The sequence below is a fragment of the Chenopodium quinoa genome, unplaced genomic scaffold (assembly GCF_001683475.1).
Source record: "Chenopodium quinoa cultivar QQ74 unplaced genomic scaffold, ASM168347v1, whole genome shotgun sequence".
Classification (NCBI taxonomy): domain Eukaryota; kingdom Viridiplantae; phylum Streptophyta; class Magnoliopsida; order Caryophyllales; family Amaranthaceae; genus Chenopodium; species Chenopodium quinoa.
Window position 1 is genome coordinate 4,433,348 of NW_018744367.1, and position 15,033 is coordinate 4,448,380.

Sequence of the window (15,033 nt, forward strand, 5' to 3'; positions counted from 1 at the left end):
CGATTGGATAAATGGCCGACTGATCATCTAGCCTGGAAACAGACAACCAGTCGTCCAGGGGCATAGGCGGCGTGACTAACTATCCCTACCTGTCTGCAACTATCGGCCATGTAAAACAGTCGGTATAGTGTACAATTGGATATCAGAATATTCAATACTTAAACAAATTTGAAGCAAAACAAAAAAATTCATTAAAAAGAAGCTGGTCATTAAAGACCGGCAAAATATTCAGAGCCCCGGCCCCCTGGCCGGGTAAATACAAACAAACGGCACGCAAGCCGTGGAAAGAAGACATAAAGCTTAACAAGGGGGCAGATCTTCAATATTAGCAGCTGCCGCCTGGTCAGCACTCTTCTTGCTGGACTCGGCTTCAGCTGCATCCTTCTTTAATGCATTACCCTTAAGCAGCACAAGCGCCACTACCGGCTGCTCCTCCTCCTCCAACGCCTCTTCCTTAGCAGCCGCCAGGATCTCTTGATTATATCTATCAGAACACTAGCGGTACGTTTTTTCCCATGAGGCAAAGTCGGCATTGGGGAAGAGGCGGCCCCAAGTCATGCGCTGGATTTGAGCAGAGTCTTCCATCATCTCCCGGATCAGCTCTTTCTTTTCTTGCTCGGCCTTTTCCGAGAGCTCCTGAGTAAGACTCTTCTCCTGGGTCACCAGGCGTACCTTTACGCTCGCCAAGGATTTCTCCAAGGTTTCGTATGAGGACATCTTTTGGCGAAGAGGTCTCAGCTCCGCCTTGAGGTTGTTGATGGTCGCCTCCAGCTCGCTATTCCTCTTCTGGGCCGCCTCTAACTGAGCCCGGATAGCGGCGGTAGCCTGCGCTTGATAATAAAGAATATCAATGGTCAGAACTTCATTTTGGGCAATTTGAAACATTCCCTTATCACAGTCAGAGGCGGCCATAGCTTTTGCAGCCTTTACCTCTTTGTTCTTTCGGTCAAGCGGCTTGCAAAGGTCGTTCACTCGAAGCAGGGCCTAAGTAAAAAGGGGAACAGGCGTCAGTTTCCAAACAAAAAAGAAAACAGTCGTCCTGGAATTCAAATACTCAAAAATATGCTAAGTATACCTCAGCAAGGACCCCTGCAATCCCGTCTAGGTCAAGGGTGCCGACACCCCTGACCGCCTCCCTTTCAGCTGGAGGAACGACCTTGATCATAGACTTGGCCACCTCGACCAAGTCAGGCTCCTGAGGGCCGGCTGCATCAAGCATAAACAAACGGATTAGACCTAGTAAAGAAGGGAGCAAGTCTAAAATTTACAAGGATAATTTCATACTTCTAGGTGGCCCGGCTGGAGTTTTAGAAGAAGTGGTCGGCTGCTTCTCAGCCGCCACATGTTTCCTGGCAGAACCAGGAGAGCTCGCAACAGTCATCCTCCGGGCCTTGGGGTCCGGCTGTTGGGAAGAAGAAGCTCTTGGAGCGCCCGTCTAAAAAAGAAGAAAAGAGTCAGTATATGCATAAACACAACTCCAAAAAAAGGGTGAAAGGTTCGAAGCTCACCAAGGGTACCCCCTTGTTGGGGGAGTCGGTTGAAGACTGTTGCATGATGGAGGCCCGCAACATGGCCGCCGCAGTCTTGGAGGCGGTAATTTCGCTCATGGCGTCCGCTGCAAAAACAAATAGCAAAGTTAATAAAAGTCATAACAAGAAATGCATGGAACAACAGAGTATTCGACAGGCCGGCTACCTCTTGAGCACCGACTGCTGAGGCCACAAGCGGCCAAAAAGTACTCGTCGTAGAGCCATTTGAAGCTCCGGACGCAGTGCATGGGTACTTGCTCTCGTACCCCTGAAGTAGAGTTCACCTTCGACTCTACTTTGAAGAGTCCTTTATCTAGGATCTCTTTCTTAGCCTCGGGGGGAATAGGCGGCATGCTGCGGCCGCCTGCAAGAAAGGGCGGGTTCCTGTTCCACCTGTTGAAGCGCTTGTTCAGCTCTGTGTCTGAACTCTCAATGATAAGGAAGGTGCTCCGCCAGTCCTTCCATTTGTTTGCTTTACCTCTCGTCATGAGGTAGCCCCTGTGGCTCGTCAATTGATACCAGCCGGTACCGCCTGTCTTAGGGGTCCGGCTGAGGTAGTTCATGTGGGCGAAAGCCTTGAAGTTCGGCTCCACCCCGTGCAGTTCGCACCCGGCCACATAGCCGAGTACGTTGACCCAGGAGTTCGGGGCTAACTGCCATAACCCCAACTCATACCCATCCAAGATCCGCTGAACAGCCGGATGTAGTGGGAAGCGCAGCCCAGCCTTGATGGCCGCCTCGTAGCAGCCAAAGCAGGCGCCATCATAACTGGTACCAGCCGGCCAGACGACTGTATCTTCTGGATCCGGCACGACCACTAAAAAGTCGGGGCCCATTGTGTGGTTTGCGATAAAGCTCTCCACTTTCTCTTGCATGGCTGTGATCCGGCCCCGAGGTACCGTGCAGTAGTAGGGGGTATTTTGCTCTCGGTGAGAGGCGGATGGCTCCGCTCAATCGTCCCCCTTCTCAACTGCGTGAGAAAGCCTCGCCTCTTGTAGGCGACTGTTTTTCTCTTCTGTGTCCAGAGAAGCATGGCCAGAAGAGCTAGACTCGGAATCGTCCTCTGACGAGTCCGAAGAGGACGACTCCTCCCCTCTCCCGGAGGGGCCCGCCTCCTCTCCTTTAAAAGGAGCAGGAGAGAATGTAGAATTGTCAACTGTAAAATGGGAAGGGGTCACTTTGACTCCTCCCTCAGAACTGCCGGCTTTCAAGCCGCTTTGTTTCACTTCCACATTTGGCGCCTGGTCAGATGTTTCACTAATCGGCACCCTGTGGGAGGAGCCGTTTGAGTTTGAGATCCTGGCAGTCTTTCTTGTTCTGGCCATCATGCTCTGCATAGACACAGATACAGTCGGACTTTGTATAAAGGGCAGGCGGCACTCCTAGTCCTAGATTCAGCTGTCCCCGGTTACCGGCTGATCACTAACCTAGGTCGTGTCGTGTGCTTCCGTGGTGCCATTTCAAAAAAAAAAAGAATAAAGTAAAGAGAAAATTAAGAGTAAGAGAACCGACGGTTACCTGAACGAGTGACGGTTGATGAAGTTCTGAAAATCCTTTGCAGTCGGCTTGTCAGAGCAGGCGGTAGGCAGAAAGGGTCCAAAATGTCAGAGCAAGTTCAGGGGTCCGAATGTTCTCTCACAAAGTTTTCAAGTGTGAAAATGACCGAAGTCAACACTCCTTTATATAGGCGAAGTGAGAAGGCGAAGGGTCACTTCCAGAATTCAAAATTTTGGCGGGAGAATCTCTCGGCCTCTCGCCGAGTGACACCTGTAGCAGGTCGTCGCCTGTTACAAGGCGATACCTGTCACAGGTAACACGCGACCAGTCACGTGCCACCTGTGAGGGGCAAATGATTAGGGGATTTTTCCCCACCAATCACCATCTGACAAGTGGACCAATCAGGTTCCGCCATGTGTCCGTCACATGGGCCAATAGGAGCCTGCCACGTGTCAAGCAATGATCCGTCCACTATGGACCAATTACGACACGACACGTGTCCTTCCCATGACACCTGGGATAACCGGTCACCTAGGCCCAACTTCCGTGGGAAGCCCAATCAGCCCAAGGTTAACCTAAACCTAGATTAGCACGTTTCCCGAGGTTATAAATACCTCCCTTAATCCTCATTAAGGGAGATTACGCAGATTACACACATTAAACTCTCTCACCTAGAGAGACTCAATCACTTTAATTTCCGCATTAATTACTCCTTAATCAAGTACTAACTTGACCGTCGGAGGCGGATCTCCAATCATCCGGAGCATCCGTGTGTTTTGCAGGTACAGGCGTCTGGTTCCAGTCTCGGAATTGTAACTCTCCCGCAGGACATCAGAAAACCCCGAAACAATAGGTAAGAGTTCTTTGATTAAAAAGTGATAGGATTTATTTCTACGGTTTGATTTTAAGTTGTATCTGATAGAGTATAAAACATATTCCTGGATTTCAACAACTTCAACCAAAAGTTTAAGCTGATGGTTGAAGTAAGCTGATAGTTGAAGCCCAGGAATATGTTTTATACTCTATCAGTATCGAGTGAATTTTTATTTACTACTTATTTATATATTAAAGTCATTGATTCTAAATTAATTACTATTCTTGATCTCCCTTGAATTTGTATAGTGAAGATTGATGGTTTGAAGTAAACGAAAGCCACTCGCCAACTTGAGGTAGTTAAGGATGATGACTTGAATATAATATATTAATATTCAAACCCCCCGTTAAGAATAGCTACTATAGTTAGACTGACCTTTTTTTTTTTTTTTGTTTTTTTTTTTTTTTGACAATTGCAAAGGAACAAAGAAAAAACTACAACAAATAAGGGAAACTAGACTAATTATTCTTGGTCTACCTTAAATTATGTACTGAAATTTGATCGTTTAAAGTTAATGACAGCGACTTAGAGTAATAAATGATCACTTGTTTAAAATAATTGTAAGAGCTGCCACTGTCCATTGGACTAGCTTGCATGCTAACTTGTTTTATTCGAAAACCAAGAAGATCGAATTATGTGCTAGTACAACTGAGGCCATTAACCATAGGTAGAAGGCTGTAGAACAATGGAAATCAATCCAACCATAACAAAACAAGAAAAAAAAAAAAAAAAAAAAAACTACACACATACAAACAAGCACTTTTGAACTAAAAATTTTACACCATAATCATTAAAAATGAATTGTTGTTATTGCTTGAAATTCGAACTATTTTTAAAAGCTAAATTTAATTAAAACAATTTTTTATTTTCAAATTTCATTTTTAATTTCCGAAAAATAATTACTCTAATTTCTGAAATTAAAATTGAATTTATAAAATAATGGGATTGATTTTTAATTAATTTTAACATTTAAAAATAATTTAAAAATCAACAAATCTGATTCTTAGAAATTATAATTGTCAGATTTCAAATGACAACCATAGAATCATCCATTTGAAACATGTCAATATAATCTGCATTAAGCTTAACAAAAACTCTAAACCCATGAAATGAGTTTGAGATAGCATATTTGATTGTTCTACTACCTTACCACCCACATTGTTGTTTGCTCCTCCGTACAATGAATGAATACGACTACACGACCATATACGCATCTTTTCGATTCTCTATAACGGAAGTTTCAAGAGCATGAAAGTGTCACCGTAACATTTTAATAAGAGTCCAGCCATTGCATAATAATTCATCACCACATAATATAAATATATCAGGTATAAAGTAAAACCTATGGTGATTTATTTTATAACTACTAGTTATAACTAAATTCATTACTTGACCATCGCATATTATACGTAGAAATTAAGTTTGGGTTTATTGACTCAGTCAAAGATATATACTATCACCCATTAAGTATTAGTTATAAGTATTATTTGTGAGATATAAAATATTTCAAAATTGCAATTAATACTTAACGGAGGTGGTACTTGCATTGACAACGTGTATATATAGTATTAAATGTAATCTTCGTATTCTTTTGAATTTTATTAATACATTTTAATTATATTTATACTCTAAATTAAATATTTTGAATAATTATTTTATGGTTTGACTAAATTTTTTTTAAAGGCAAATTAATTTATCCAAGTTTATATGTACAAGTTTTGGATTAGTTTATCTTATTCTATTTTATTTTAGGCCCAATTACCTACTTAAACCTCATTATTATGAGTCCAAATTAAACCCTTCTTCTTACCCTACAAGTTTCTACTCCTTATAAATACCTTATGAATCCCCAAATTTTTTTCCAAACAAGTCAACAAGCCAGGTTAGTTTTTTTTTTTTTTCCTTATATTTTTCTTTTCTTTTTTCTTCCTCTTTTCTTCCTTGCATGAGAATTCCTCATGGGAAGCAATTGCTGAAGTGCCCAGCCACCACCGGCCACCTTGGCAGCCCTTCCTCTCAATCCTCTTGATTTTGTTTAATTTTTCAATATACTTACATGATTAGTTTTGGGTTTTGATTTTATAGTATAAAGATTATTAATTAAGTATCAAATTCATATTTTTGATAGTTTTAGATTATAATTTCAGATTATAAATTAGCATTATATTTTTAGATTTTCATAATTATAAAGTTAGGGTTTCTAATTATTGAGTATCATGATTTTTGGATTTTTATGAACAATTAAATTGGGATTTTTATGCCTCAATGTTTCTAATTACTAATAAAGCCTAAAATTATGTTTTTATTGAAGTTTTAAGTAATTTTTAATCATAGTATATTGCTGAATTTTTTTGGTAATAAGGGTATTAATTGTAAATTATTTTTCAAGGAGGAGATTATTTCCTAGGAGAGTTTTAAGTGTGTGAAAGTGGCACAAAGGATCATTTACACGAGGTACGTACATGTCTACTTCGTTAAGAGTAGTATCATGTTTAGGTACCAAAAAGGGAAAAAATTAGTTTCATGTTTAGGGAACTATTTGTTTAGAAATTGTTTGGTTAAAGGTTAATTTATTCATTATGTGCTTATGTTATGAGACATGTTTTGGTTATTTGATCATGTTTGCATGGAATTATGGATGCAAGCATGTTGGATGGATTTGTTGTTTGTATGAAATTATTGATACGAACACGTTTATTTATTGAATTGGATTCGTTTATTAAATTTATCACATTTGGATTAATTAAAGGATTGGAATAGAGTGGTTTAAGTGGAATTAATCAAACTTGTAACACACGTAAAGTGAAACATAGATGAACAATAAAACTTTGGAAGAGTGTACTTCTAAAGTATATATTACAATAAGTGGTTGGGGTACACGGTGGTAGCCTGTGGCCTTCTGAGGCTTGTTTGATCAGCGTGTCCTCTTTTAATTTGTGGTATTCTTATTTAATTTTTATAAAGAGAGTTAGACGAGATCCTAGACTAACTTTGTGAGAATGGAGTTGCGACCATTCTTGCAGTGCACTATCTTCTTATGGCTATTATTTTAACCAAATTGGTTTGGTGGATTGGACAACCTAGTGTATTGCTTATTCCAAATATAATTAAATTGAATTTTAAGAGTCAAGTTACTAGAATAGGCTAGTGAGTATATCGAGTTAATTGATTTATTAAGTATGGAGTCTTTAATAAATGACTTCAAGTATACGTGTTTAATTATTTGAAATGATTGAGCATGTTAGATTTAGTACGTAGTAGATTGTATGCACTCAGCTTTGCTGATTACATACTTTGTGTGTTTATTTTCGATCATTTGGTCACGGCCTTTGCCTTCATTCACCCTGTGATGATCCAATTGTTACACTTGTATTATTGGAGAGCAGTATTGCACAAGTTAACTTGATGATGCGAAGTTCGGGGTTTGGCATACGCATTGCCAAGAGATTGGTGTGATTGAGAGTATCGAGTCTTGTGTTGAACTTATTTATGTTTTGTTATTTAACTTATGTTTTGGATTTTAAATGTTGGTTTTATTTTAATAAGAGCCTTACACTACTAGAAAACAGCCAATCAACGACGGAAAAAATCTGTCGAAAAACCCTGAAATTCCGTCGGAATTGCCCATTTCCGATGGAATTCTGTCGGAAGGCACCGTCGCATTACATCTTATAGGAATTTCGCGATATTCCGAGGGAAATTCCGTCGGAAAGGTCCATTCCGACGGAATTTCCGACGGATTTTGTTTTGTCGGAGTCAAGTTTGACTTAATTGGGAAGTCCGTCGCAAAGTTCCGACGGAACATTTACGTCGGTATGAGTTACCTTCCGACGGAAAATGCCGTAGCAACAAGCCAAGATTCAAACGGAATTATTCCGTCGGAAGGTTCAAAACTTTCCGACGGAAAAGTTTCCGTCGGAATATACCACTTCCGACAGAATATTCCGTCGGAATATACCTTTTTCGACGGAATTTTCCGTCAGAATCTACTTCCTCTTGATGGAAATTTCCGTCGGAAATGTTAATAAAAATAATAATAAAAAAAAAAAACAGAGCCCCCACCCTAAACAGAGCCCACCACCCTAAACAACCACCAACACAACCAGAGCCCCCATCCTTAGCAGAGCCCACCACCCTAAACAGAGCCCACCACCCTAAACAGAGCCCCCACCCTAAACAACCACCAACACAACCAGAGCCCCCACCCTCATCCCCAACAACAACGAAAACCCCATAAAATACACTCACCGTCGCCGGAAACCCTCTCCCTAGCTCCCATTGTCGCCAAAAACCCCCAACCACCACCCTCACCGCGCCGAAAACCCCCCGCAAATAACTCCACTATCGCCGAAAACCCCCCACCAACGCCTCCACAGTCGCCAAAAACCCACCTAAGCTCACAACCATCACAATCCCATCACCACCCACCACACGCACACACATCAGCCACTCCCACCACCACCACTAAATCTCCTAACCTAGAAACCCAAAAATTTTAATAAAAAAAAACTCAGAAAAAACGAAAAATTAAAACCTAAAACATACCTTAAATTGAAATGGGTTTCGAATTTCACCACGAAAACGGTTTAACAAGGCCAAATTCGGCCATGAAAAGTCTAGATCTAGGCTTTTAATGGTCGAATTTGGCCTAAAAAACCTATAAAATAATCAAAACAACATCGCAGGTGGTTGTGTAGCTTGCACAGTGGTGGTGGTAACCGTGTTGTTGCGCCGTTGTTGATGTCGCTGTTCTTAACGCCGTTGTTGGCGGTTCTTATTGTTGTTGTTGCGGTGTTCGTTATGGTGGTGGAAACAGGAAGAGAAAGAGGGGAAAGAACAAGAGGCGAGAAGAAAGAGGAGAGAAGGAGCAGTGGTTAGAAAGAGGAGAGAAGGAAGAGAAGAAGGGAAAGAGAAGGAGAAGGGGAAGATGCGGGAAAGAGAAGGAAGGAGATAAGGAGAGAGAAAGAAAAAGGGGAAAGACAGAGAAGGAAGAGGCGGGAAGTGACAAGGGGGGTGGGAGTTGCATTAGGGTTTCAAGTTTTAAAGAGATTTTTTTTTTAAATAAGATTCCGACGGAAATTTCCGACGGAATAATAATCTGTTGGAATATTTGGGATTTCCGAGGGAATATTCCGTCAGAAATTTTCGACGGATTTTAATTCCGTCGGAAATTAAACTTTCCGACGGAATATTCAGTCGGAAGACTATAGTTCCGAGGGAATTAATTTCCGTCGCAAGAATTCCGACGGATTTTCCGTCGTAACGTACCTTTTCCGATGGAATTTTCTGACAGACCCCAATTCCGTCGGAAAGTTCAAATTTTCCGACGGAATTTAGGTCCGTCGGAACGATTTCGTCGGAAAACGACCTATTTCTAGTAGTGTTATATGGTTCCAGTTTGTAAGATTTAAATTTTGGTTTTTCTGCTGCTAAATTCTGATAAAGTCTTAAGTTTTAACACGTGCCGGTAACATATCAATAGCTCTCCTCTATTTTAGATAAGGTAGATGGTTTGGAAAGGGGAGAACTGTGGGGTGTTACATTAAAAGAATCAGAATTAGTTTTTACTTAATTTTATTATTAATACGACTTACTCCGTAATAATCTATCATATCACTTTTATATAAAGCCAAGTCTCGCAATCAGGCTGCGAGATAACGACACTTGGTGTTCCAGTTTTTCACCAAGTGTCTCGCTATGTAGGCGACAAATAAGCATTATTGTGACATGTATACCTACTTTCTTAAGAGTAAAAACTTATATAGAGTTTTATTATCAATTTAAAATTAAATTAAATTTTGATAATGGTAAAAAAAAATTATATTGATCATCACAAGAAATATAATTACCAATAGAATTTTATTCCTACCCGAGATATTAGTATCCCATTAACAATTGAACTATACTCCTATACAAATACACCACATATAATTATAACTATAAATAAGGTCTAGCATTATTAATATTGTTTACTCTACCATTGTGTTACCATCAAAGCTATATCAATTAGATATTCTTTATATTTCCAGTTAGAAGGCAGTTCAGTTTCAAATTTCCATCTGATTATTTTTGTGTGAGGAATACTTATACAAAATTTCAGAATTGTTGGAGTTAGTTTGATATTTCTTTGGGCAGTATTTCCAAAACATTGCAAAATCGGAGCAAATTTATTGTTACGAATTCAACAGGGCATAACCTCTTTGATTTTTATCCAAATTGAGTGATTTTTTATTGAATCTGATTATTTTTGTGTGAGAAATACTCATACAAAATTTCAGAATTTTTTGGAGTTAGTTTGATATCTTCTGGACAGTATTTTCGAAACAGTGCAAATTTGGAGCAAATTTATTGTTACAAATTCAACAGGGCATAAATCCTTCGATTTTTATCCAAATTAAGTGATATTTTTTTGAATCTGATTATTATTGTGTGAGGAATACTCATATAAAATTTCAGAATTTTAGGAGTTAGTTTGGTATGTTTATGGGTTGTATTTATGAAGCAATGCAAATTTCATAATATTTATAATTTTGCCATTAATGAAAAAATTGGGTAAACCGTCAGATCTGTTTTAATGAACGGTGACAGATAAGTTTTTATATATGCATGGGTTCTTATATAAAGGGGGGTTCTCACATGAACTCGACCCTATATATATATATATATGGGATCATGTGAGAACCCATTATACGTAAGAACTAATCTGGACCGTAGGATTAGATTTAATCTGACCACTCAAAATAAATTGGTTAGTAATGACACTTTTGTAATTTTTGCTGCATACTTTCCCCTTTCTTTCTCCTCATTCACGATCTGATTTATTTTACGGTTTATTTCCCCTTTCTTTTTTTTTTTCTCTAGGCTTACATCAAACGCTCTCTCCTCTCATAAATTTTGGTGCAAATTCCTTCAAGAAATTAGGGTTTACTTCAAGAAATAAAGGTTTGTTATTCAATTCTTATGATTCAATTCTTTCTATTCATTATATTCTATTTTATATATTCTCATATTTTTGTTGCATTTTTTATGCGTTTTTTTCAATTTTGATTTTTGTGATTTATATGCTCTTTTTATGTTTGATTTATGCTTGATTTTCGATTTATGTTCCATTTTAATTGATTTATGCAATTTCTGAGTCGATTTTTGAAATCGAATTTATGTGATTTCTGTGCAATTTCATGAGCGCATTTCAGAGCGATTTTTTTTAGCAATTTTTTGATCGAATTTATGCGATTTCTAGGCGATTTTTTTGGTCTATTTTTGCTCCATTTTTTATTGTTTTGTTGCTTTCGATTTTAATTTCATCTTATTTCTATTCAATTTTTTTTGTATGATTATTCAGTTCGTCTTTTTGTTTGATTATCCACTTCCAATTCTTTGATATTTCGGCATTATCGTTCTTTGAATTTTGGTTTGATCGACAATGTCGAGATAGTCTCCAATTTTATTGAGCATTTGTTTGTCATTTGATTCGACAAACAACGGAGTAAGAGAAGAGACGAGTTGACGTTTTGAGAAATTTGACAATGTCGTCATTGTCGGCAATCAGCGAGGAACTCGGAGAGATTGATGGACAAATCAATGACATTTTCGTGCATTATCGTAAGATTTTATGTCATTTTTCCCCAATTTTGTGAAATTTAATTATTTTTTGTTCCAAATAATTTAAATTGGTAAATTGCCGTATTGTGAATTTTTCTTAGAAGTCTTTTGATTCATCTAATTTCAGCATTGGGGATTTGATCGACGCTTTGTTTTTGTTGCTTAAAAGTTGCAATTGTCTGATATTTAGCTGTGTAACCTATTTACTGGGATAAGTTTGGGCAGAGAGATTTGGTTATATATATATTTTTGCTAGTTTCATTAAGTAGAAAAGTCTGTCTTAGCCATTGAATATGGTCAGCTTCTTGGTTCTTCATATACTGACTCTTTTATCCTCCTCTACAATACAGGTCTGTCATTGAAGTCCGTAATGGCATGACCTTTCTTGACCTTATAGTCAATTGAGGTCTAGCATTCTATTTTCTTTTGGATTTCTGTATATTTTGATTCTTCTTGACACTTACCCTCTTGTGAATGATACACAGAACCTTAACAGCAAGTATAGATCCAAAGTGCCTTTGGTTCTGATGAACTCATTCAACACACATGATGATACACTAAAGGTAAAGTACCCATATAAACATTCTATACTGATTAGTTGTTCAACCAGATGGATATTTCTCTTTCCGAAGAAGAGAAATAGCTGGTTAGTTAAAAAGAAGACGGTATTTTAGTATTACAATTTGAGCACTTTGTATATACTTCTTAAAAGTCATTTGCTAATATTTTATTTAGATGAAAGCAACTAAAATTACTCGTATTTCACTTGTGGTAGGAATGCTCGCTGAACCAAGTAAATTAAATGATGCTTCATTGTGATCAAGGCCTGCAACATGTACATTGGAACGCTATATTTGAGATGCAGCATATGGGAATTGTAGATAACAATTTAAGGTAGAGCTTTAGTCCTTGTCACTATTGCTTTAATGAGAGTATATGTTCATTTCATTCAGCTACATACTGCTTACTTTTAGATTAAACTGATTTAGCATGTATGTGGAACTGGAATAGGAAACAGGGTGGCATTTATTACACTATTTCACTACTTAGGACACTAAACTTCATTACCTTAGGACTGTCAAATTTTTTTTTTCTGTTAATAGCATGCGATGCCTTTTAAAGCTTATTACACTTTTCCTTCCGTCCTTCAATCCCTACACATGATAATACCTCCACTTGTACTTTAAGATTTCTACTTTGATTGACTGTACTATTCAACACTTTGTATTATATAGTGCTTTGATCCGTTATTTACTGTTGTTACTTAAGTTTCTAATCTGTAATATTCTTAAGACATCCTTCCCTTTTGGGGACTAGGGCTGGTTAATAAGGTTACATATCCACATTAATGTCACTACATTTGGTAATTTTTTCTGATCAGTTTGTTGTTAAGCTAATTGCTTGCAATTTTATGCTCATATGTGGCTTTTTGATGATAACAATTGGGTAATCACAAAACACATGACTCATAACATAGAATTGTATGGAGCATTATATCACATGTTAACTTTAGAGCTGAAATTGTAGATAAAGCGAATTGCAGCTTGAAGATTCTTTTATGTGCTGAAAGTTAAACCTGTATGTTTGGTTTGAATTGCGCAACCAAGTTGGCTGCAACTTTGGAGGGTTGCAGCTTCTATATACTCGACGTGCAATTTTCTATCTTCAAGGGAAAACGTCAGCTGCTGATCATTCCTCACAACTTCTCTAAATCCTTTGTTTTCAATTATAGTACTCTTTTATTTTTTTTTTCCCTCCCTTTTTCTCTCATACTTCGAGGAGATCCTCTAATATCCATGTGCATTTACCAATCTGTGCTAATGGAGGCAAGTGGACAAACAACCTCAGACCTACATGAACTTATGTGGTTATTTGTGAGTCGGCTTCCTATAACTCCATTGCGTTATTATTGAGATTTTTGAATGAATGTGGATGATACTCTGCTTATTACAAGAATATCATATGCTTGTTGATTGCTCATGTGGATGAAATGAGCAAATAAATACTTGTTGATTTAATGAATGATTAAAGAAATGTTTGCTCATTTGACAAATGAGCAACTAATTATTTGCTCATTTGACAAACGAGCAACTAATTATTTGCTTATTTGACAAATGAACAATTAATTTTTAAATGAGCAATTAATTTTTTGTTCATTTGTCAAATGATCGAGCAATTATTTTTTGCTCATTTGTCAAATGAGCAAAAAAATCCAATGCTCCTTTGTCAAATGAGCAAACTATTTAATGCTCATCTTTCAAATGAGCAAATGATTCTTGCTCATTTTGTCAAATTAATGCTCATTTGTGAGTGTGTTTGAATGTTTTAAATACGTTAGCCTACTAGCTCAAGGGTAGAGCATTGTGCAAATGCACAAAAGATGTGGGTTCGAATTCCCACGTAGGTTCATTTATGTAATGTGGAGACACAATTTGTAGTGTGAGCAAAGAAATGAGCAAACTACACTCAATTAGCACGTAGAGTAGTGTGAAAATGTAGAGTTTGAAGATTTTGAGTAGTTAATGAAATTTATTCTTTTGGCTATTGGGAAAACAATACAAAAGACACCCACATTACATAAATTGTTTCTGAGTAGTTAATCATGTAAATGTTTCTGAAGCTATTGGGTGTCTTTTGTATTGTTTTCCCAATAGCCACCCACATTACATTTATTCTTTTCGTATGTTACACAGACATTTGACAGCTTCATAAACATGATTAACAAATTGTACCAAATGCACAAAGAAAACGATCTATGCTAGTGATAAGTATTTAGTTAGTAGTGTTGAGCAGGAAATGTGTTAGTCATATAGAAACCCAAATACAGAAACTTCTCTTGGAACGAAGCAGCAAAATCATACCAGTAGAAGTGGAAGAATTAGAACTTTCAGAAGAATTTCTGAAATGTAGTGTTAGCTGTATGCAGCTGTCTCTATAAACATCTTGAATTGCAATCTTCATTGTTATTTCCTGTTCCTTTCCCACACGAGTGCTGCGATCAATTATTACACCAATGCTAACCGCAACATTCTTGTGTACTACGTAGTTGTATCTTCCTTTATTGACACTGCTTGTGTAGCTTGGCATAAGAAGAAGAAGTACTGCAATTATGTATACAGCAGGAAGCATGATTAACTTATAACCTTACAAAAGTTTGAAGTTAAGCTGGAAAAGGAACACCTGTTATTTGATCAAGAGGAAGTTGCCTTGGCTAATTCGTGCTAAAAATTTCGGACATTGCATAAATCATATTACAATTATAAGACATGTATAAGAATTGAACAACGATATTGTTGAGCAGAAAAGGAGAGATGATCAAGTTTTTTTTGAAGGTTTTTTTTATATAGTTATTTATAAGTACAGCCTATGTAGGATTCGAACCTACATCATCTATGCATTTGCATAGTGCTCTACCACTTGAGCTAATAGGTTTTTAATATAGATCAACGCCCTCCCATAGAAGCAGAGGAAAACAATCACATGTAGAAACTGAAATGCCTCCATTATTACTACAACAGCCACCATAGCTCA

At 37.7% G+C, this 15,033-nt stretch overlaps 1 long non-coding RNA gene across 4 annotated transcripts; it reads left to right on the plus strand.

The window, feature by feature from the left end:
* The first annotated feature begins 10,586 nt into the window (after positions 1-10,586).
* Positions 10,587-13,474, plus strand: LOC110696577. Of its 4 annotated transcripts, none has more exons than XR_002506332.1 (5): positions 10,587-10,842; positions 11,243-11,502; positions 11,853-11,908; positions 11,988-12,065; positions 12,278-12,635. It is a non-coding gene; the product is annotated as an uncharacterized LOC110696577 (long non-coding RNA). The 4 variants fall into 4 exon arrangements; XR_002506334.1 differs by having other exon boundaries at positions 10,589-10,842; positions 11,336-11,502; XR_002506333.1 differs by lacking the exon at positions 10,587-10,842 and adding an exon at positions 13,030-13,474 and having other exon boundaries at positions 10,940-11,502; positions 12,278-12,396.
* The last annotated feature ends 1,559 nt before the right edge of the window (positions 13,475-15,033 follow it).